This window comes from Myotis davidii, unplaced genomic scaffold (genome assembly GCF_000327345.1).
Source record: "Myotis davidii unplaced genomic scaffold, ASM32734v1 scaffold175, whole genome shotgun sequence".
Lineage (NCBI taxonomy): Eukaryota > Metazoa > Chordata > Mammalia > Chiroptera > Vespertilionidae > Myotis > Myotis davidii.
Genome location: NW_006286972.1, coordinates 3,638,546 through 3,660,643, shown reverse-complemented (window position 1 = coordinate 3,660,643; position 22,098 = coordinate 3,638,546). Strand labels below are relative to the sequence as shown.

Genomic DNA, 22,098 nt, shown 5'->3' with positions numbered 1-22,098 from the left:
CAGAGCATCTGCTCACTGCTCTTGGAATAGCCTGGCATGCCCAGAGTACCTCCTTCTCAAATATGGCATGTACCCGATAGAGGAGGAGCCAGTAGCAAAGCCCAGTCCAGGGAACTGCAGGGACACGCTCCCTGAGGAGGCCAATGACTGGGGCTAGTTTAGGGCATTTCTCCTACTTTTACACCTGCCTTGCTACTTGAGAGGCCTTGGGGTCCCTTTCAGGGGAGACCTGCTCTGGAGGGCTGCAGCCTCTCTAGCTTGGGTTTGGGGAGAAGCCAGAGGTGCCCATACCCTCTCCAGGCATTTTTCCTGCTCCGGGTCACACTGAGTTCACTGTGGTCTGGGTAAGGCCTGCCTTGCTGTGAATGGGAACTGGTTTGAATGGGGTCCTGCACTGACCACATGTGACTGGAAGCAACTTGTGTAGTCTTTCCAAGCCAAGGGTCTCATCTGCCAGGGGACCATGAGAAATAATTAGGCAGCACAGGTGTCTGGCTCAGAACCTGCCCCACAAGGTGCCTTCAGTGCAGCTCCTTCCACCCTGCCGAGGGCTACTGTCATCATAGGAACAGCTACCAAACAGAATATGTGGGTCTCTCTTGAGCCGTGTCTGACCTGATTTGGTTCAAGGAGAGCGACCCTGTATGTAGGGGGGGGGGGCGGGGGCAGCTCTCCTGGTGCTCTTTTTACCCCAACTCCATGCATGCCTTCTTCTGGAAACATTTGGTGCTGTATAGGCCTGCCTATATGCCCTGGGGCTGTGAGACTGGCCCAGGTTTTGGCACTCTGTCCAGGTTGCTGGTTGAGATGAATGGTGAGAATATCCAAGACACTGCTGAGTGGGTGAGTGCAGTTGCTGTTAGTTCCTTTCTAGTTAGTGGTTAACCTTGGGCCAATCCCCTCAGTTTGAATCCTAGCTTACTCATGTGTTTCCTGGTGACCTTGACCCATGGGCATCCTGCCAGTGCCCAGAGTTATGTTACAGAAAGGGAGACATGATCACATCTCCTTTAGGGGTTAGTATGAGGGTTCTGAGAGCAGCTACTTACACAGCCAGAACACCTCTTGCCATCTTGTAGGGTTCCTTTTAAAAAAAAAAGGTAAGAAACATTTTGCGTTAATATTTTATGTGCATTTAGTGAGCTGATGAGCATTGGAGATTTTAAAGTTTCCAAATGCCAACTAGAAAGAACTGTGTGTACTTGACACAAATGTGTGTGGAGAGCCTTGTGTGTTCCTTGCCTGCACATGCGAGCACACACGTGCTCTTCTAATAGGTGCCCCAACCCTGATCCAGAATGGCCCTGGCCTTAGAAAGAATCTCTGGAAGCAGCCTGTACCTAATTGGCCTGGGGGAACCATCTTAATTATCTTTAAGGCAAAGTCTGATGCCAACTTATTTTCTTGGGTCTGGGTTAGTGCACAACTGGCTCTACCCATGGAGCAGACCTTACTATTCCATACAATGTCATGCAGTGCTGGGTGTACCCTCATTTCTTTTTTAAAAATATATTTTATTGATTTTTTACAGAAACGAAGGGAGAGGGATAGAGAGTTAGAAACATCGATGCGAGAGAAACATCGATCAGCTACCTCCTGCACACACCCTACTGGGGATGTGCCCGCAACCAAGGTACATGCCCTTGACCAGAATCGAACCTGGGACCCTTTAGTCTGCAGGCCAACGCTCCATCCACTCAGCCAAACTGGTTAGGGTGGTCTACCATCATTTCTAAGTTGTGGAACTAGAGGCAATGGTCCTTTGGGGATGGTGAGAGGTGGGCTTCATACTCTAAGTCAGTGATGGCGAACCTTTTGAGCTCAGCGTGTCAGCATTTTGAAAAACCCTAACTTAACTCTGGTGCTGTGTCACATATAGACATTTTTGATATTTGCAACCATAGTAAAACAAAGACTTATATTTTTGATATTTATTTTATATATTTAAATGCCATTTAACAAAGAAAAATCAACCAAAAAAATGAGTTCGTGTGTCACCTCTGACACGCGTGTCATAGGTTTGCCATCACTGCTCTAAGTAGACAGAACAGTGTAGGCCAATGCCCGTGTGGGCTGGGTGACAGCACACTGTGGTGACTGCTCCAGAGTTACTGGGATGCTGTTGTGGGTAAAGGTGGTAGAGAAGCCAGGCTGGGGCTCATGAAACCCTTCTAGCATCAGTCCACATTCTCAGGCCAGGGTGGGCTTTGATTGGTATAAAGCAAGAATTGATATGACCAGATTTTTTGTTTTAGAAAAATTATGTTCCTAAAATGAAGAAGTTGGTAGACACAACAACATAAAATATAAAGCTAGCACAAATAAATAGGGAGAAATACTCAGGTTAAACTTGAGTCAGCAACTGCACTAAAGAGTTGTGACTGGTGTCCTGCTAGCAGCTGGCGTAGCCTGTCAGACCCTGGAGGTGCTGGGCTCCTGGACAGTTTCCTGATGTGGTTCTTTGATTGTTTGCTGTCCCAGGGCTGTCTTGGAGCTTCCACTTTTAGACTGGTCACCTAGGACTCCTCCCTTCTGGCCCAGGCTCAACTTCAGCCCTGCATTGTGGGGACTTCCATGGGGACGACTGACCTTCTCCAAAGTTACTGGGATGATGTTTGTTCCTGTGGCTCATCATGGAACCAGTTTTCTCCTCCTTCTCAGAAACCATTTGCTATGGAATGAATTATGTCCATAAATTCACACATGGAAGTCCTCCCTACATCCCCCCAATATGACTGAATTTGGAGATAGGGTCTTTAAAGAGATAGATAAGGTTAAATGAGATCCTAAGAGTGGGGCTCTAATACAAAAGGACTGCAGCCTTATAAGAAGAGCAAGAGACTCCAAAGTGCTCTCTCGCTTCCTTGTGAGGACTCTGTGAGAAGGCGGCCATTTGCAAGTCAGGAAGAGACCCCCTCACCAGGAACTGACCATGCCCACACTCTGATCTTGGTCTTCCAGTCTCCAGAACAGTGAGAAATAAATATCTGCCATTCAAGCCTCCCTATCTGTGGCATTATGTATGGTGCCTGAGTTGCCCAGGACACCATTATTTTATGTACTCAGTGGCTACATTTTTAGGAGAGCAATCTGTGGTTGACCTGTCTGAGGGCAGGCCCCAGCAGATATAAACAGATGTCATGGTCACTTGTTGGTCATTGAAAAGGCAGGACAATTATGTGGTTGCCCGGGCTCTCTTCAACCTGAGAGTCTGCTCGCCCCTTTGGGCCTCATGGCTATTAACTTGTGGGTTATTGATGGCTGGCTCGTTGGGGTTCTTTTCAGCAAATGAGAATACCAACACACAATTAACAAGAACAAGAAGACTATTACTACTATGTGTCAATGGAAAAAATGATATGTATATGTACATCAAAATATGTACAAACATACACACACATTTATTATCATCTGTCATCTAGATACACACACACACACACACACACACACACACACACACACATAATGCTCACTTTTGTTCCTAACAGCAACTCTGAGGTAGCCACTTTTTTATAGTTTTTTTAAATTGAACTGTAATTCACATTACATAAAATTAACCATTTAAAAATGTACAGTTCAGTGGCATTGAGTACTATCACAATGTTGTACCATCACCACATCTATCTAGTTCTGAAACTTCATCATAATCCCAAAATAAAACCTCATACCTATTAAACCTCATACCACCCTTGCTCCCCCAGCCCTGGCCACACCAATCTACATTCTGCCTCTGAATTTGCCTGTTTTCCATGTGGCACACAAACAGAATTATACAGTATGTGGCCTTTGGTGTCTGGCTTATTTCACTTAACATGTTTTTGGGGCTTTTCCATATTGTAGCATGTAAAAATTTCATTTTTATGGTTGAATAATATTCCATTGTATGGAGACACCACAATTTGTTTATTCATTCATTAATAGACATTAGGATTTCCCCCCACTTTCTGGCATTGTGGATAATGCTTCCATGAATATTCTTGTACAAATTTTATTTGAACATCTGTTTTCACTTATTTTGGGCATATCCCTAGGAGTGGAACCGTTGGGTTACGTGGTAATTATATGTTTAACTTATTGATAATCCACCAGACTCTTTGTATAGCAGCTGCACCATTTTACCTTCCCAAGATGGCACTCTTCTATTCCCAGTTTTAATAAATGAAGGCTCTGATATGTGGGGAGGTGGAGGGACATGCACAAGATACATGAGACAGCCCTCTGGTAACAGAAGCAGGTCTGTGTTGGCCCCATCCTTGGGTGTCTGCCACCAGGCTCTTTGTTCCCTGGCATGCATGCTGGTCCCTGGCTGGGTACCCCCTAACTGGAGCAATGAGATGGGCAATGATGGGCTCAGAGAGGAAGGGTGTCCATGCTGGGCCTTTTCCAGAACAGGAGAGGGAAGAGTCCTCTGAGAGATGAACAATGTGAAGGAGGACACAGAGTCTTAGGGAATTTAATGAGTTCTGGGGATTTTGTTAGATTTTTTAATAAGGTGCTTGTAGTTTTCAGTCCCAACTCCTACCCAGGTTGGCCTAAGCCACTGCCAGTGCCCTTGCTTGGCAGTATGTGTCAACTTCTGTCTTCAAACTGCTCTCTGACACTCACCCTGGTGGAATTGTCTTCTAACTTCTTTAAGGGGAGACCCCTGGGACATGGGGCCACCCTCTGTGCGTTGACCCTGGTAGAGGCCGAGCCCTTTTAAGAGCTGTTGCTGTCTTTCCCCTCAGAGGCATCCTCATGCTCCCCAGCAACAACCCTTCAACAAGATGAAGATTTCTGCCATTGGAGATGCTCACTTTTAGATATGGTGTTACTTGGCTTTGCTTTTACTGACGGTAAATTGCTGAAGGCATTTCAATTACACAGTGAAAATCATTAGCAGAATTCTTGTTACTTAGCATCAGACTGTGGGACTTAATTGTGGTTTCTTATGTGTGGTAAAGTGAATATATCTGAAGGGAGACTTATTCAGATTTCCCAATATATCATTACCACATTCTTGTGTGATAGTTTCCTGGTAATTCTACTGGATTTAGTATATCAGCATGACTTTTCTTTATAAATTGTGGAGATTTAAATTTATTTAGCAAAGGAAACATTGAAGACCACTCAAAACACTACTGTTTAATGTGTTCATTGCATGAGAAACAGATAGTTTTACCCCCTGGAAACTTTCATTGCATTGCCCAGAGGACAGAAGCAGGTGGAAGTCACTGATGTGAACCCAGCCACCCATCACTTCCTGCTCCATCGTTTCCTCCTCTCCACCACTGCTGCCCTCTGACCCAGGTGTGAGAAACATGTACCACTACACCAGTGGTTCTCAACCTTCCTAATGCCGCGACCTTTTAATACAGTTCCTCATGTTGTGGTGACACCCAACCATAAAATTATTTTCATTGCTACTTCATAACTATAATTTTGCTACTGTTATCAATCATAATGTAAATATCTGATATTCAGGATGTATTTTCATTGTTACAAATTGAACATAATTAAAGCATAGTGATTAATCACAAAAACAATATGTAATTATATATGTGTTTTCCGATGGTCTAGGGCGACCCCTGTGAAAGGGTCATTCGACTCCAAAAGGGATCGCGACCCACAGGTTGAGAACCGCTGCACTACACTGTCCTGTGTGAGTACAAATTTGCAAAAGGCAGCAGCAGCAGTGGGCTGTTCTAGAAAACAGGCCTCTGCTTGCCTTTCAAGTTCAGGGGACTTGTCATCAGTAGCAGCATTCCAGATTTTGGATGACATCACCACAGGCCCAAGGGTGCCTGGACTGACTTGTGCAGTCTCCCGCCTTCCTTCTTTCATCCTCACTAGTCCCTTGAGTTCACTCACTGGCTGCGGCCCGGCTGAGTTTCACGGAACACAAGGTGCTGGGACTACCAGTGCCTCTGGGGCCTTTTACTACAGTGTTCTCCTACATCTCTTCTGTGGTTTGAATCCAGTGGAAGTGTTTCCACCATTGAGAGAGTACTGTAAGAAAGACCTGCTCCTCAGGAGATGGGAGGGAGATGGCCCTCCCAACCTTGGGCTGGAGTCCAGGTGACAGTATGCTCTCTGTTAGAAGATGTGGGTGTGCCTGCAGGCTCAAACTGCCCTCAAAGGGCCTGTTGAGAGCACAACTCCCTGTGCGAGCTGAGGGCTGGCATGGATCTCCAGGGAGTACCTCACTCCCATCCTTGCAGCTGCCTCCCAAGGCATCTATGCATTCCCATCAATAGAGAGGGAAATGGCATTGGGCTAATTTCAGTAACTTCTCTAAAATGCTAGAAAATACTAGTGCCCAATTGGAATGCAGGTTGGCCTGGCTCTGCGTCACCCCTGATCACAAGTTCTTTAGGTCCCAAAGTCCTACATTTCTTTTATAGTTTGTCTAGACTTTACTTTGTCTAAAGCTGTTTTAAATACTAACATAACTTTGTTTTGTGATATTATTTCCCTTTCTTTAAGATGGCCAGTTTAGTTTTTTAATCTCTTGTTTTCTGAGTTTTTGTTTTCTTTCTCCTCTGAAAGCACATGGCAGCCTGCTGACTGAAACCACTCATGTTTCTTTTTTTATATATTTCTGAACATATGTTCTTCTATCTCCTGCTGTGTTTTTGTGTTTTCTTTATGTGGCAGGATGTTTTCATGACTTCTGTGTTTCTTTGTTTGCTCCTCCCTGAAAGAGAAGCCGATTGGTCCTACCTGGGCCCTCAAGTGTGTAGACATACACTGCAAGGCCTCATTTCTCTTAGGGCCTTAGACTTTGAGCTGGGTGACAGACAACTCACTTAGGCCAGGCTTCATGCCACTTTAGAAACCAGCAGCCCAGGTAGGGTGTTGAGAAGAGGCTGCATAACCTCTGGTTCTTACATGGCACCCCATTTGGCTGGGACCAGTGTCCCCCACCTCTCCCTCCAGGGCCTTTCTGGAAGGTCTTCGAAGGGACTTCAAGGCTCCCAGTCATCCATGCTGTCACATTGGAGCTTGCAGAAAGGCTTCCACATTTGTGGCCATAACTGGTTTGTTTTTCTGATTTCTTTGCATGACTCAGTGGCAGTTTGGGAGATGGAGAGGGAAGTGCATGTGCTTGGGCCATCAGCCTTTTTTCTACCAGCCCTCCCGTCCTACCTCACAGTGCTTGCTCTTTCCCCCTCCCTCAGCCAGGAGTCTACATTACTGTCCTCAACAGAATTGTACCTTCCTTACTACACTGCTGTTCTTGTTGTCTTGAATCAGGCTTTGGATTTTGTAACATTAAGCTTTTCCTGTGGTCATGTCCAATAGATGATATGTCTTGAGGTCAGGATGATGGGCTACCTAAAATTCCACACAGGGTCCCATAGGTGTGACATGTTGAGTGAATTCATTGAAATTTGGTGAGTATTCAATAAACACTTAGAGGTTTTGGTTGATTGCAAACTTAATTAACAGTGTAGTGTGATGGTTGTCTAAAAAGTAAATTTCAGTTTTGAGCACATTCTGAGCAGCATATTGTCCTGAATAAGGGGTGGAGGGCAATGACACTGGAAGAGTGAGCCTATAATAACAGCAATTATTAGTGTATCATCTACCCACTTTAGCCGGGCTAAGAGCAGAGCAATAAGAATTGGGAAAGCCCAGCACACCGGGTACTGTGAAACGTTATTGTCCAGATTACAAGCTCTTAGGTGGCTCTGCAGAGTGTGTGGATGAGTAGGTGGGTGGGGAAGGGGAGGCAGGACCAAGAGCAGGGCAGACAGCAGGGCTGTATGCAGTATAACTGGAACCCATGGTAGAACTAGAGTGAATTATAATCTATAAAATGAAACATATATACATATTATTGAAAAATATAGGATCTAAAATGAATAATTCACTGGACAGAAGACTGGACACAACAGAAAGCAAGCTGAGTGAGTGGGCAGCAGTTCAATGCAGTGTATCTGTACTGAAGCACAAGAGAAAAGAATTGAGAATATAAAATAGAAAGTGAGCGGCTTGTGGACAGTCAAAAGGTCTACTGTAATGGAATGAGTTTCTGGGAGTGGGGAGGCACATTCAAAAATATTTGAATAGATAAAGGCCATAGATCTTTCCAAAGCATTGAAAGATACCCATGCTGTCTTTCCATGCTAGATTTTATCCATGCTAGATTAATGAAACAGACTACACTTACATGCATAAGTCAAAAAGCAAGGAAACAAACAAGAAGTACACTTCTCACATCTAGGCACATCATTATTGACACTAGAGACAAAGGCAATCTGAAAAGCAACCAGATTTCAAGGTGGCTGAGCCACAGTCTGCATCTGGCACGTGTCTCATGGCCATGCCTTTTTGAGTGGAGCCCCTGCTCCCCTGCTCATTTGCTTTGCTAGCTCATCTGTTCTGTTTGGTTTTTTTTTCATAGTTTGTACTTAGACCAGCAAAATACAGACATAGTGATTACTCAGGCAACCACTTTTCTCCACAATTGCTTTTCAAAACTATGCCAAATTTTAGAGCACCATCTTCCCCCTCTTCCATACAATAACCTTTTTACTCCCCCAAAATTAAATAAATTATATGGAGTGATATTATAGCCTTATGGTTATAAAAAGAGATATATACCAATTTCTTGATATAACCTTTCCCACCAAAAGAATATAGAACGAATGTCATTGTATACAGTGTTTGGATGAACACCAAACAGGTTCATGTGTGCATCTTGTGAAAGATACCACAAGGGTTGCAGCTCCCACCACACTTTGTTCTGTTGTGAGTCTGTTTCCGTGTGCCATCATCTTGTCATAATGATGTCATGCTGTGCTGCAACTCAGTAAATGCACTTAGTACAAAATAACCAGGAACCTTAAAAAGGCATATAAATTGGTGAAGAAAATAGTGCAGAAATAAGAATGTGCCTTTCAAATAATGACTCTCTTGCACCATTCTCCCCTAGCCAGACCTCTGATAAGTCCCATCTTCCTCTTCTGAGGTGTACTGTCCCACTTTCCTTATATCGCATTTTGTGCAAATGCAAATTGTGTTTATTTGCTTTTAAATTATTTATTACTTTGCAAGTTTGCCTTTACTGTGTTTTTTTTTTTAAATAAAGTAGTTTAATTTCATATTCACCAGACAAGTTACCAGATATAATGGGGGGGCTGCTGCTGCTGCTTTTCATATTCTTTTTTTAAAATATATTTTTATTGATTTCAGAGAGGAAGGGAGAGGGACACAGAGATAGAAACATCAATGATGAGAGAGAATCATTGATGTGCTGTCTCCTGCATGCCCCACACTGGGGATTGAGCCCACAACCCAGGCATGTGCTCTGACCGGTAATCGAACCGTGACCTCCTGGTTCATAGGTCGATGCTCAACCACTGAACCACGCTGGCTGCTTTCACTGTGTAATTGGTATATATTCTACCTGTGAAAATTGTTTGATTATCTTTGGTTGGGATTGAACACATCATAATTTTCCATTACAATCAGCGGATACATTGTTCTCCTGTAGAGTAGAAGGTTTTTCAGAACAAAATAACAGCCAAAGTGATGGGAAGGTATTTAAGAGTTCCCATTACTCTTTGTCCTTGCCAGCACTTGGCAAGGAATTGCCAGACTGTTATATTTTAGGCAGTCTAGTGGGTGTGTATTTACATCTATTTTTGTTTTAAATTTGCATATCTTTGATTACTAATGAGACTTGAGTACCTTTTCATGTGCTTATTGGACTTTTAGATCTCTTTTATGAAGTGCCTTTTTTCAGTTTTACCCATTTTTCTATTTATGTCTACCGGCCCCAGATGTTTTCACAGTGATTTTCATGGTAGATAAAAGTGTAGCAAAGTATACAAAATCTTTAGGGAAGAAAAAAATTTTCTCAATAATATATTTTCAGACATGTGAGGACTTAGGGAAAAGTGTTGCTCACACGCCCTTGCTGAAAGACCTTCTTGAAGATGGGACCAGATTCTATTCAAGGCCATGGAGTAAGGGGGTAAAAGGTGACAGAAAGCCTGGTGGAGACCCCATGTGCATCATGTACAGGGAGTATGGTTGTCCATGTCAAAAACCTCACAAGAAACAGCAGTGGCATACATGGCAGTGATGGAAGAGGATGGTGAGGGCTGAGAGACAGAGGGGACCAAGGGCACAGTCCATTTGCTTCATGCTGTTTCAGACCAATTGACCAATGCAGAAAGCATTTAAGAACATCACATAGAGATTATCAGTGAAAGAACCAAAAATAGCTAATAAGGACTCACACTGGGCAGTCAGAAGGGAGTAATGTGGTAATTCCTGCGCCATTCGTGGTGAGTCATCAGTTATTCTGCTTTGTGGACAAAGGCCATGAGCAGGCTTTTCACACATACAAGGTCCAGATGTTCAGCGAACATAAACAAGAGCTTAAATTCTTGAACAGGTAAACTGATGAGGTAACATTTCACCTCTCAATTTGTTAGAGATCAGAATGTGAACAGTCAATCATGTAGGCAGTGAGTGGCTAGAGAGATAGCACTCTTGAATTTGACAGGGTATAATTTGCAGAGACCTACATGGAGAAGATTTCGGTTAACTTCTCTGAAATTAAAAATGTGCAGTATTTTACTTCTTATGCTGAGGTACCTCTAAATGTGCTTATTCAAGAAAATACCAAGATTTATGAAGGTACTGTGCCAGGTGTAGAGTAGGCATGTGTGTGTTTTTACCCCCACCCCCACGCAGAAAGAACATCCTGGATGGACCCACAGAGATGATAACAGTAACTGTGAGCTCAGCAAAGTAGGAGTCTGACTTTGCTTTGTTTATTTATAGTTTTACTCTATATTTAAATATCTATCGTTTTGAAGAGTTATGAAAACCACCTAACACTAGGAAGAATTTTTATTGTTAATGTTGTTAAACGAATTTATGTGTATTGCCAAGCTTATCCCGACTCATGGCTTGTTACTGTTATTTAATCACTGAGAAATTCACCCACCACTTTGGGAGCATGCAGAGCAGAGAATGTTCTGGCATATTATTGCTCCTACATAGAAGGGACACAGAATAACAGTCATTAAAATGCTGTAAATAGCAACGTGTCCTGAATTTACCCTCACCCTCGGAAGGAATTATCTGTCCTGCTCCTTGCACAGGAGCACGCCCCAGAGGCCAGAGTGCACCAATGGAGCGATGGAGCAGGATCTTCCTTACAACCCTGACAACTATGTTCCCTCTCTGACCATTATGCCTCCTCGGTAAAAGTGGTGATAATTATACCTGCTTCCTAATCTGGCAAATATTAGGTGTAAGAGAATAATAATGAAAGTGCTTATAAATAATAAAGTGCTCAAGAATTGTTAGTTTCTCCCTCTTTTAGGGATTTGGCATGTCTTTTATAATCCAGTGCATACTTCTGGAATATAATTCTTTCAGAATTATATGGTATGAGTAAGATATTGACTATATCATGAGATTTCATCTGAGTTTTTTTGGAAGTATGTTCTTGCCAGCCAAATTCATCAAGGAGCCTTCTGAGACCCAGGCCACTCCCCAGGAGGGTTGGGGTTGGTGGCACTGGGTTACTGCACATGGAATCTCAGGGAAGACCTCCCAAGTGGGTGACAGGCAGGGCCTCCTCCTTAGTCACTTTGCTGCATTGAAGTAGACAGTGGTACTTGGCTGGGGTCCACAGCCCTCTGGCACCTCTGAATTCTTCCAAATGTGTTGCCAGATTTTTAAAAATGCATTTCTGCTATAACTGAGGATGCATCCTGTTCCAAGTGTGTTGTAAGTCAGAAGCCACACTGAGCAGTTGAAACTCTGAGGTGCAGCTCAGGTATACTGGCTACAAGGAAAGGATAAAGGTCTTTCGAGTAGATCAGAGCAGAGACAGAGGGGGTACCTTGGGATACAAGGGGAGCACCCACATAGGTGTGGACAGGAGCACATAATCGGGTACACACCAGGGAGCAGCACCATGACCTATGGAACTGTGTCTGACAATCGCTGATGGCCACAAATCAAATTTCAAGTATACCAGGTGTTCTGTGAACTCCCAAAATGTGAGAATGATAAGTAATTGGGGCCGAGTGGGATTTTGAGGTGTACCATAACATTGGCCTTGCTGAGTTCATCAGGTAACATGACACTTTTCCCTTGCTTTTTGGTAGATGGACAGTGTCCTCACCCTCGGGGGAAGCAGGTGGGCTGGCAGGACAGGCGTCCACAGGCCGGGAGAAGGAGACACTCCCAGGTACTCTCATCTACCCCGCTGGTGACCTGCCTGCCTCGCCCCATCCTATTGCAGACAATGACTCACCTGTGACCCTTGCTTCTCCTGGTCTGCTTTGTCCACCTGTGCCCTGCCTGCACCCAACCTCAGTGCCTGTTGGTTGACCCACCTCAGCCCAGATCTTGACCCTCCCTTCTCCCACCCTTACTGAGGGCCTGGTCCTCACTTCTGGTTGCTCCCTTAGCTTGACCACTTCTTTTGAAGTTCTTAACCCTGAATTGCACCCTGGCTCCCATTAACCTCCTGACAGGGTAAATGTCACCTGCTGGTATTCATGCCTTTTGGATGCAGACCTGCTTCTCAGCTGTTCATTTCCTTTAACAGGGTCATTGGTAGTGAAATCAGAAAGAACGTCCTGTTCCTTCAGTGATGTAACCGGGAGTGTGTGGTGATGTTATTCTTCATTTGTACAGAATGTTAATGTTTTTACTGGCCACAGGTCATTCTCTTCAGGTTAGAAACATGGTGAAGGTAATGAGACACTTCAGAATCAGAATTGATTTTAGGAGTAATTCTAATGAAGCTGGGAAAATTGAATTGTGACCTCACATTCAACAGGTTCCCTCAGCAGACAGATCAAGCATGCTTTGTTCCAGGTCCTGGTTCTAGGCTGGGTCAGGTTCATCAGCAAACACACCGACAGGCCCTGCCCCCAGAGACTGTCTTCAAAGGTAGACTGAACACCTGAGAAAGAAGGTGATAAGGTCCATTGATAAAGGAAAAGAGTGAGCAGGAGTAAGGGAGTGTGTGTGGGTATGTGTATGTGTCTGCATGTATGTGTGCACATGCATGCTTGCGATTGGGGGTTGTTGGTGATCAACAAGACTTTCAGGGTTGGCCTCGCTGAGAAGGTGACATTTAAGTAAAGGTGAGGGCATAACTAATGGAGGGAGAATAGCATTCCAGGCAGAGGAATAGCCGATGTGAGGCCTCAGTGTGAGGATGGTTAGAAAACAGCCGGGGGCCAGTGTAGTGGGTTGGTGAGCAAGGGAGAGAGGTGCGCATGGGTCGTTGTGGCCTGTGAGAGCTCAAATTCTACACACCTGTAGAGCCAGCCCATAATTCCCAAGATGAAAAAGGCCTTTTCCACTTCTGAATTACCATAGCAAACTAGCCAAGTTACTTCTCTGATACCTCTACTTGTGAAAGGGGTAATCCAGAAAAATGTGCTAGAGCTCAACAGGGTCCAGCTTAAATGGCAATGCATGATAGCAGACAGCCCTACAGCAGGCCAGGTACTGTGTCAAGCACTTTATACATGCTAACTCTTCAAATGACCAGTTGCTGTTATTACCTAAAATGATATCCGGATAGGTGAAGCAACTTGCCTTGAGTAATGGCTACCTACAAGGCTAGTGGTGCAGAGTCAGGAAGCACAGACAGGCCACAGGGCCAGAGGCAGTGGTCACACAGCCTCTACACAAAGCCTTGTGGGGCTCAGCCCCAGTCACTCTCCCATCTGCCTCTTATCTCTCTGCTCAGAGCAGGGGCTGTTTTCCAATCTCTTCCCTGTGTTTTAAAGGAGCACAAGATGGTCTCTAATTCCCATCCCCAGATCCCCTTGGCTGACTACTCATTAAGTCTCATGTTCATCTTCAATCAATCCAGGCATCTGGCAATAAGCAACCTACGAGCACTTGCTCTTGTAGTGGTTGTTTGGAAACAAATCTCAACACTCTGTCTGAAAGTTGAGGACAGGATGTAGATTAACAATTGAGAAAAAGAGAGGGGGTGAGGAGAGAAACAAAAACCAGATTGCCTTGGTTCAATCTACTTTAACAGAAACCCCACAGAGGAGAGCATGCATGAATCAGCAGCAATGATAGTCAGTTAAACAAGGATGGCTATTTTCTATTGATATAAAGATCATGTTTCCACAGACAAGCAAGCATTAAAATATTCAGGGACAGATGGATTAGAAATAAACAGGAAAATGAACATAGCATTGCTAGCATAACATCCCATTGTGTTTCTAACAATGTAACATGATTGTCAAAGTGTGCAAGTGTGCTGTCCCGAGTTCAACTAGTGTCACCTCATATCTCCTTTTTTCTTCTGTGATGTATGACAGTTTGAATGATTGTTCCCCGCCTCACTCCCCCTCTGCCAATGAAACTACACGCAGCACAACCATGGCTCCAGGTGGTGGAGTGACCCTCCAGCACCTCCGACCCTAAGAGGTCATGTGACTTGTTTGGAATGGTGGGACCTTAATAAACAGAAGAGGCAGGACACAGGCCCTAAGAGTTCCTTCCCAGGCAGCTTGCCCTTTGTGCTCCTGTGACCCTCAAGGAGAGAAGTATGCTGCTGCCCCTTCAGCCCAGGCCCAGAATGAATGCAGAGCAGACCGGAACTGAGGGGCAAGTCTGGGTGCTGCGTGGCTAGCAGAGCAGGCAAGTTCAAATAGCATGCCATTTCACCAAGAAATTCTCCAGTATGCATTTAATCTAGGAATATTTCTCATAGCCACTATGCAGAAATCAAGAAAATTTCTTTAATGTCACCTAACAGTCTATATTCAAATTTCCAATAGTCTCTAAGATGTCTTTTTATAATTGCTGTATTCAATAATAATCTAAATCAGGTTGACAGAATGACTTATAATATATTTTATTCTGTAGCTGCCTCTTCTCTTTTTATAAGCATTTTATTTACTGAACATACAAGCAATTTTAGAATCTTCTAAATTCTACATCTGGCTGAGAGCCTGTTCATGATATCTTAACGTGTCCGCTGACCTTGAATTTCTGTAAACTAGCAGTTAGCTTTAGAGGTTTGCTTCAGACTCAGGTTCAGTTCCTCCTTTGTGCTGGGCTGTGACCTTCCCATGGGGTCAAAGCACAAGGCAGAACAGAACCTGGGTCGGCCCCTCTCTTGATGTTGTGGTTAGCAGCAGGTCTAGTGGTCTCTCTGAAACAATAATCTTCTATAAGTAGAAACTTTACCTTGTCCATGGTCTGAAATATAGTCTCCATAGCAAAAGACAAATGCATGCTGGATTCTTTCATTTCACTTACTGATGATTAAAACACTGAATAGGTTTCACCTAACAACCTCCAGAGAAGAATGATGTTTCTGTTCTTGTGATTCAGATTCATTATGACTCATTATGTATATTATGTATTTGCTGTAATTCAGTCCACTGCAGCCCCTATTTTTTTGATGTTCACAATGTTATGTATCTCTGGCACCCAGAGCCCTTCAAGGTGGCCCATGTGTAATTTTGAAATTACCTCATTAGTCTTGTGAGTTTCCTCCCTGTTAGTGCAAACCAGATGCTTCAGGCCCAACTTGTACATTTACTGGTTTGTATAACAAACCACTCCTCCAAGAAACCTACCCTTTTAGGGTCTAGACCAGTGATTCTCAACCTTCCTAATGCCGTGACCCTTTAATACAGTTCCTCATGTTGTGGTGACCCCCAATTTCATTGTTACAAATTGAACATAATTAAAGCATAGTGATTAATCACAAAAACAATATGTAATTATATATGTGTTTTCCGATGGTCTTAGGCGACCCCTGTGAAAGGGTCGTTCGACCCCCAAAGGAGTCGTGCGTGATCCATAGGTTGAGAACCGCTGGTCTAGACTCTGAATGATAGAGGTGTTCATAACTCCTAGAACTATTCCCACAAAAAAATGTACTAGAATACATTTTTTTAAAAAAAGTAAAAGTAAAACCTGTAGTTCATCCAGACAATGGAACACTGTTCAGTGATAAAAACAAATGAGCCATTGCCCAGCTGGTGTGGTTCAGTGGTTGTGTTGACCCATGAACCAAGAGGTCACGGGTTTGATTCCCAGTCAGGGCACATGCCCAGGTTGCAGGCTCGATCCCCAGTAGGGGTCATGCAGGAGGCATCAGATTGATGTTTCTATCCATCTCCTTTCCTCTCTCGCTAAAAAAAATTTAATAAAAACATTTAAAAAAAGAAATGAACCATCAAACTATGAAAAGTCACCAAGGAACATGAAGTTCATAATGTTAAATGACAGAAACCAATCTGAAAAGGCTGCATACTGTAGTATTCTACTCTCAGAAAATTACATAATTTAGAACAGCGTTTCTCAACCTGTGGGTCTTGACTCCTCAGGTGGTTGAATGACCCTTTCACAGGGGTCACCTAAGACCATCCTGCATATCAGATATTTACATTATGATTCATAACAGTAGCAACATTACAGTTACGAAGTAGCAACAAAAATAATTTTATGGTTGGGTCACAACATGAGAAACTGTATTTAAAGGGCCAGAAGGTTGAGAACCACTGATTTAGAAAGACTGAAATCACACAAAGTATATCTGTGGCCACCATAGAATTAAATAAAAAACAACTAATAAAAAGATATTATGAACTTAGCAAATATCTGAAAATTAAGCAACACATTCTAAATAACTTACACAAAGGTCAAGGAAATAAATTGTAAGAGAAATTGGAACTTTTGATAATAAAATGATTTTAAAACAACATATTGGCATCTGTGGGATACAGCTCAAGCTGAGTTGAGAAAAATGTAGAGTTGTATTAGAAAAGTCTAAAGTTAATGATATAAGCTCCGATTTTAAGAAACTAGAGGAAGTAGAGCAAATTTAGTTCCAAGTAAAGAAGGCAGATGTGGCAGGCACAGTGATGCCCGTGTCCTAGTCCCTGGGACCTCTGAATATGTGTCCTCACCTGGGAAAGGGACTTCACAGTTGTGATTAAGGTCACAGACCTCAGGACAGGAGATTATCCCAGATTATTCAGTAGGCCCAGTACAATCACAGGCATACCTTAGAGTAGAGAACCTCTCTGAGCTGGGTTAGAGAAAAAAGGGATGATGAATGGAGAGTCAGAGAGACATGTGGCCTTGCTAAGAGGAAGGGGTCAGGAGCCAGGGAATATGGGAAACCTCTAGACACAGGAAAAGACAAGGAAGCGATTATCCTGCTGTATTCCACTCGGTACAATGGCAACCTTCTGAGACATCTTCTAGAAACCCTGGATCCAGACTGAACCTTGAGGAAGGGAAGAGCTCAGGTACCTTAATAATAATAAAAAAAGGGAAAAAAAAAGAGAAAAAAAAAAGAGCTCAGGGAGTAGGGTCCAGCCAGCTCAGTGACTCGCACTCTATCAGGCCAGGGAAAGGGGACTCGGGAGAGGGGCAGCTCAATCCTGGCTGAGCAGGGCCCACAGGGAGTTCCTGGTCACTTCTCAACCCACAACCACAGTAATGGTGCACATCTCAGTCCTTTATCCCCTGTGAGATCCAGTGAGCAGTCTAAACTCTGACCCTCAAGCCCAAGGCCACACAGGGCCACGATGTGCTCCAGGTAAGGGGGGAGGTTTGAAGACAAAGCTCCTTCCATGAGATAGGTCATCAGATTTACAATTTGAAAAATAGTTTTATTTCTCACTCTGCACTATTTCAAACCTTAGAGACACTAAAAGCAATGAGAAACCAGTGTATCTGATATTAAGGATTAATAAATGATAACACTGTTTTATTTGCTTCAGCTTATTTTTAAATGAATAAAACACAAAACACTAAAGACCAAGAGCCCGGCAGCCTCTTCTCTGCTCCCATGCCCCCGAGGCCCTGCCACCAGAAGTGGGCGTTGCCTCCTGTACAATCATGGTGGGCGAGCTCTCACCAACATGCCCTGTCATACCGTGTGTTCAGAAAGCCAGCAGCAGTGGTATAACACTGCACATGTCCCACTGCTGCTTACATTCAAGACTTATCAGCACAGATACACGTGGCTGTAACTCTTCATTCCACAGGAGGTATATTTTTACACACCAGCCCTCACCAAAGACCCCCAGGGGGTTGAAACCATGGGTAGCACTAAACCCTGCATATGCAAAGTTTTCTCCTATACACACACCTATGATAAAGGTTAATTTATAAATTAGGCACAATAAAAGTTTAACAATAGTAACTAATAATAAAATAGAATAATAACAATATACTGTAATAAAAGTTATATGAATGTGTTCTCTCATCTCAATTTTTATATTTCTCAGTCTGTACCTATTTCTGAGGCTGTGTGACCATCCCTTACTTTCAGTATATGGCTTGGTATCACCTGTTTCAAGGGATCCCTTGTTGAAGTCCTCGTAGAGACTTAATGCTTTTTGGAACAACACATTGCCATCAACCGGAATACATTCTTGGTTCATGTCTTCTATCCACAAATTAATGCCTTCTTTATCTCAACTAAGCATTTATCACACACTGTGGCCGTAATTTCTGTAGTTTGAGGTGAGACAGTAAAACTATCACAAATATCTTTCTCCTTCCTTACAATTTCATGGATAGAAGAGTCATATCATAAATCTCAGCAACCTCAGCATACAATCCTTTTTCTTTCCTTATGAAATTGAGAGCATTTACCTTTTCACTTAAGGGAAGCACTTTATAGTGTCTCTTCGGCATCTTGGAGTTGCCAGCATCACTGCTCTTATGCTTTGGGGCCGTTATTAAGTAAAATAAGGATGACTTGAACACAAACACTGTTATACAGTTGTGATATAGTCAGTTTGATAACCCAGACTGCTAATGGACAGAGAGTATATACAGCGTGGAGATGCAGGACAAAGGGATGATTCACATCCAAGATAGGATGGAGTGGATGATGTAAGATTTCAACACGCTGCTCAGAACGGCATGAGATTTAAAACATGAATTATTTATTTCTAGAATTTTCCATTGAATATGTTTGGACTATGGTTGACTGTGGTAACCACAGGTAACTGAAACAGTGGAAAGTGAAAGCATGGATTGGTGGTGGTGGGGGGGGGCGGGGCTGCTGTATCTAGTCTCATGTAAACTTGGCATTTCTGAATATTTGCACAGGAACTTGTTCAGATGTGTCTCCTTGTACACATGTGCCTGGTATTTCTTGTGTATATTACGAGGAGTGGGAATGCTGGGTCCTGGGGACATGGCAGTCCTCCATTTCCCTGGACACTGCCAGTCTGCTCTCCCAGGTGGAATCCACTGTCTGGCTACCCCCCCACCCCCCCGTCCACCCCAACCCAGCAGCATCTGAGGGCCCTCCAGCATGCTAGTCAGCCTTCCATAACCTCAACCTATGTTTGCCAGTGAAATTATGAAGCGGCCCCTACCTGTCCTGTTTCTCATTCTTGGAGCTGAGGGAGGCTGGGCCCCTCAGTGGACACTGCCCAGGCATTTCCTCCTCCATGGCTCTGGTGCATTCTCTGCCTCATTTTCTTTCTAAGAACCATTTTTCCTTTGTCTTCCTGAGCTGTAGCTTTCTTTGCATGATCTGCATGCAGGCTGAGCCCCCAAGTGCATGAGTAGGTGCTCGGAGGACACTGAGGACCCTGGGCTATGCTGGGACATGGTGAGGGGAGGGGAGGCAAGGAAACAGGGCTGGAGGGCTGGTGGAACCCTGCAGGAGGACAGGAGCAGGTTCCAGGGTCAGACTCCTGCTGTGTACCCGAGAAGACACTGGGAGGACTGGTGGGAGAGAGGTTACCACATCCACATCCCTGCCAGCAGAAGGCCCAGGAGAACAAGCAGAATAACTGAGCTTTCAGACACTGCACCATTTAATGGTGGACAAGAAAAAAAATGTGCATGGAGTCAGAAAAGAAGCATTCCCAAGGGCGGAGAGAGCTGGGCTGATGTGGCAATAGCCACAGAAAGAGGTTTTTCAGAAAGGAACACAAGAATAGTCAATAATTCATTGACTTTAAAAATTGGCAGGTCATGCATAAGTTGTGTCCATAGCCTCAAGGCAGGGAGGAGATGAAAGGCTGGCCAAATGTGGACAAGACAGGCTGCAGCTCAAAGTTTTTTCCAAAAATGCAGGCCGGGCAGTTAGTTAAAGATAAGTATGACTATAGATCAGCGGTTCTCAACCTGTGAGTCGCGACCCCTTCGGGGGTCAAACAACCCTTTCATGGGGGTCGCCTAAGACCATCAGAAAACACATATATAATTACATATTGTTTTTGTGATTAATCACTATGCTTTAATTATGTTCAATTTGTAACAATGAAATTGGGGGTCACCACAACATGAGGAACTGTATTAAAGGGTCGTGGCATTAGGAACGTTGAGAACCACTGCTATAGATACTTAAAAAGGGTGGCATTAAAGTTATTTGTGATAATGTGATTCTCTATATAATACATCCTGACTTATGAGACTCAACAGGATATAGTTTACTGATGGCAGATTATAAACTAAAGATGAAAAATAAACATATTTACTATCCTATCTAATAAAAGACAAAAAGGGTAGTTAACCGTACTGCCACTACGCTTCCCATTGGCTAATCAGGGTGATATGCAAATTAACTGCCAACAAAGATGGCGGCCAGCAGCCACCCAGCTGAAGCGAGCAGGAGGTTTGCTTGCTCCAGCGATGGAGGAAGCCAAAGTTCCCCGCCTGCCGCAGCCCGGCTCTGAGCTAGCCTCAGAGCTGGAGCCGGGCCTCAGAGCTGGAGCTGGCTCTCAGCTCCAGTGACAGCTATAGAAGGTAAATAAATCCCAGAATAATAAAAAAGGAGAGGCTGGGAGCTTCAGTCGCCTGCCAGCCAGAAAATGGTTCTCAGCCCCTCACCCAGGCTGGCTAGGCACCCAAGCGGGACCCCCACCCTGATCTGGGACACCCTTCAAGGCAAACCAGCCAGCCCCCTCCCATGCACCAGGCCTCTATCCTATATAGTAAACAGGTAATATGCAAACTGACCCTAACAGCAGAAAGACTGGGAATGACCGGTCACTATGACACACACTGACCACCAGGGGGCAGACGCTCAATGCAGGAGCTGCCCTCTGGTGGTCAGTGCGCTCTCACATGGGGGAGCTCTCACATAAGCCAAGCTGATGGCTGCCAGTACAGCGGTGGTGGTGGGAGCCTCTCCTGCCTCCTCAGCAGCGCTAAGGATGTCTGACTGCAGCTTAGGTCTGCTCCCCGCTGGCAAGTGGACATCCCCCGAGGGCTGCCGGGCTGCCAGAGGGATGTCTGGTTGCCATCTTCGGCCCAACCCCCCCAGGGAGCAGGTCTAAGCCAGCAAGTTGTCATCCCCTGAGGGGTCCCATACTGTAAGAGGGCACAGGCCGGGCTGGGGGACCCCCCCCCCCCCCAGTGCATAAATTTTTGTGCACCGGGCCTCTAGTATATATTAATTAAGATAGAAATAAAAAATATAAAATGATCAGGAATAACTTGAATAAAGATTGGTAAGGTCTATACCAGAAAACTACAAAACTTCACTAGATGGAACATGGGCAGATAGCCCTGGAATGTCTCTGAATTGGAAGACCCTTCCTCCCAACATCTATATATATATAAAGAGCCAGGGGCCATCGCAACTGAACAGACAACCGAACAGGCTTCGTGGGGTGACCAGGCCTGTAAGGGCAGTTGGAGGCAACCAGGCCTGTAGGGGGGACAGTAAGGGGTGACCAGGCTGACGGGGGCAGTTAGGTGCGACCAGGCCAGCAGAGGGGGGATATTAGGGGCGACCAGTAGGTGACCAGGCCGGCAGGGGGTTCAGTAATGGACGACCAGATGACTGAACAGCAGGCTGTGTAGGGTGACCAGGCCGGCAGGGGGTTCAGTAATGGACAACCAGATGACTGAACAGCAGGCTGCGTGGGGCAAGCAAGCTGGCAGAGGGGTTAGTGAGGGTCGACCAAACGATTGAATAACAGGCTGTGTGGGGCGACCAAGCTGGCAGGGTGGTTAATGAGGGACGACAAAATGACTGAACAAGCAGGCTGTGTGGAAACCTCCTCCTCCTCTGTGCACAGGCCTCTAGTGTTTATATAAACATACAAATATATATGTATGTACAAACCAAGAACATAGTAAACATATTATTAGCTTGAA

General features: G+C 44.4%; 1 protein-coding gene across 7 annotated transcripts in view; it reads left to right on the top strand.

The window, feature by feature from the left end:
* Positions 1–22,098, top strand: part of PCBP3 (poly(rC) binding protein 3) — a 175,357-nt gene that overhangs the window by 50,644 nt on the left and 102,615 nt on the right. Inside the window, exon 3 of one of the 7 annotated variants that reach the window (XM_015560699.1) lies at positions 12,123–12,205. The exons of the other annotated variants lie outside the window; for them this stretch is intronic. The gene's annotated coding sequence lies outside the window, so the exon portion shown is untranslated. The remainder of the gene's footprint in view (positions 1–12,122; positions 12,206–22,098) is intronic. 7 annotated transcript variants of the gene reach the window in all.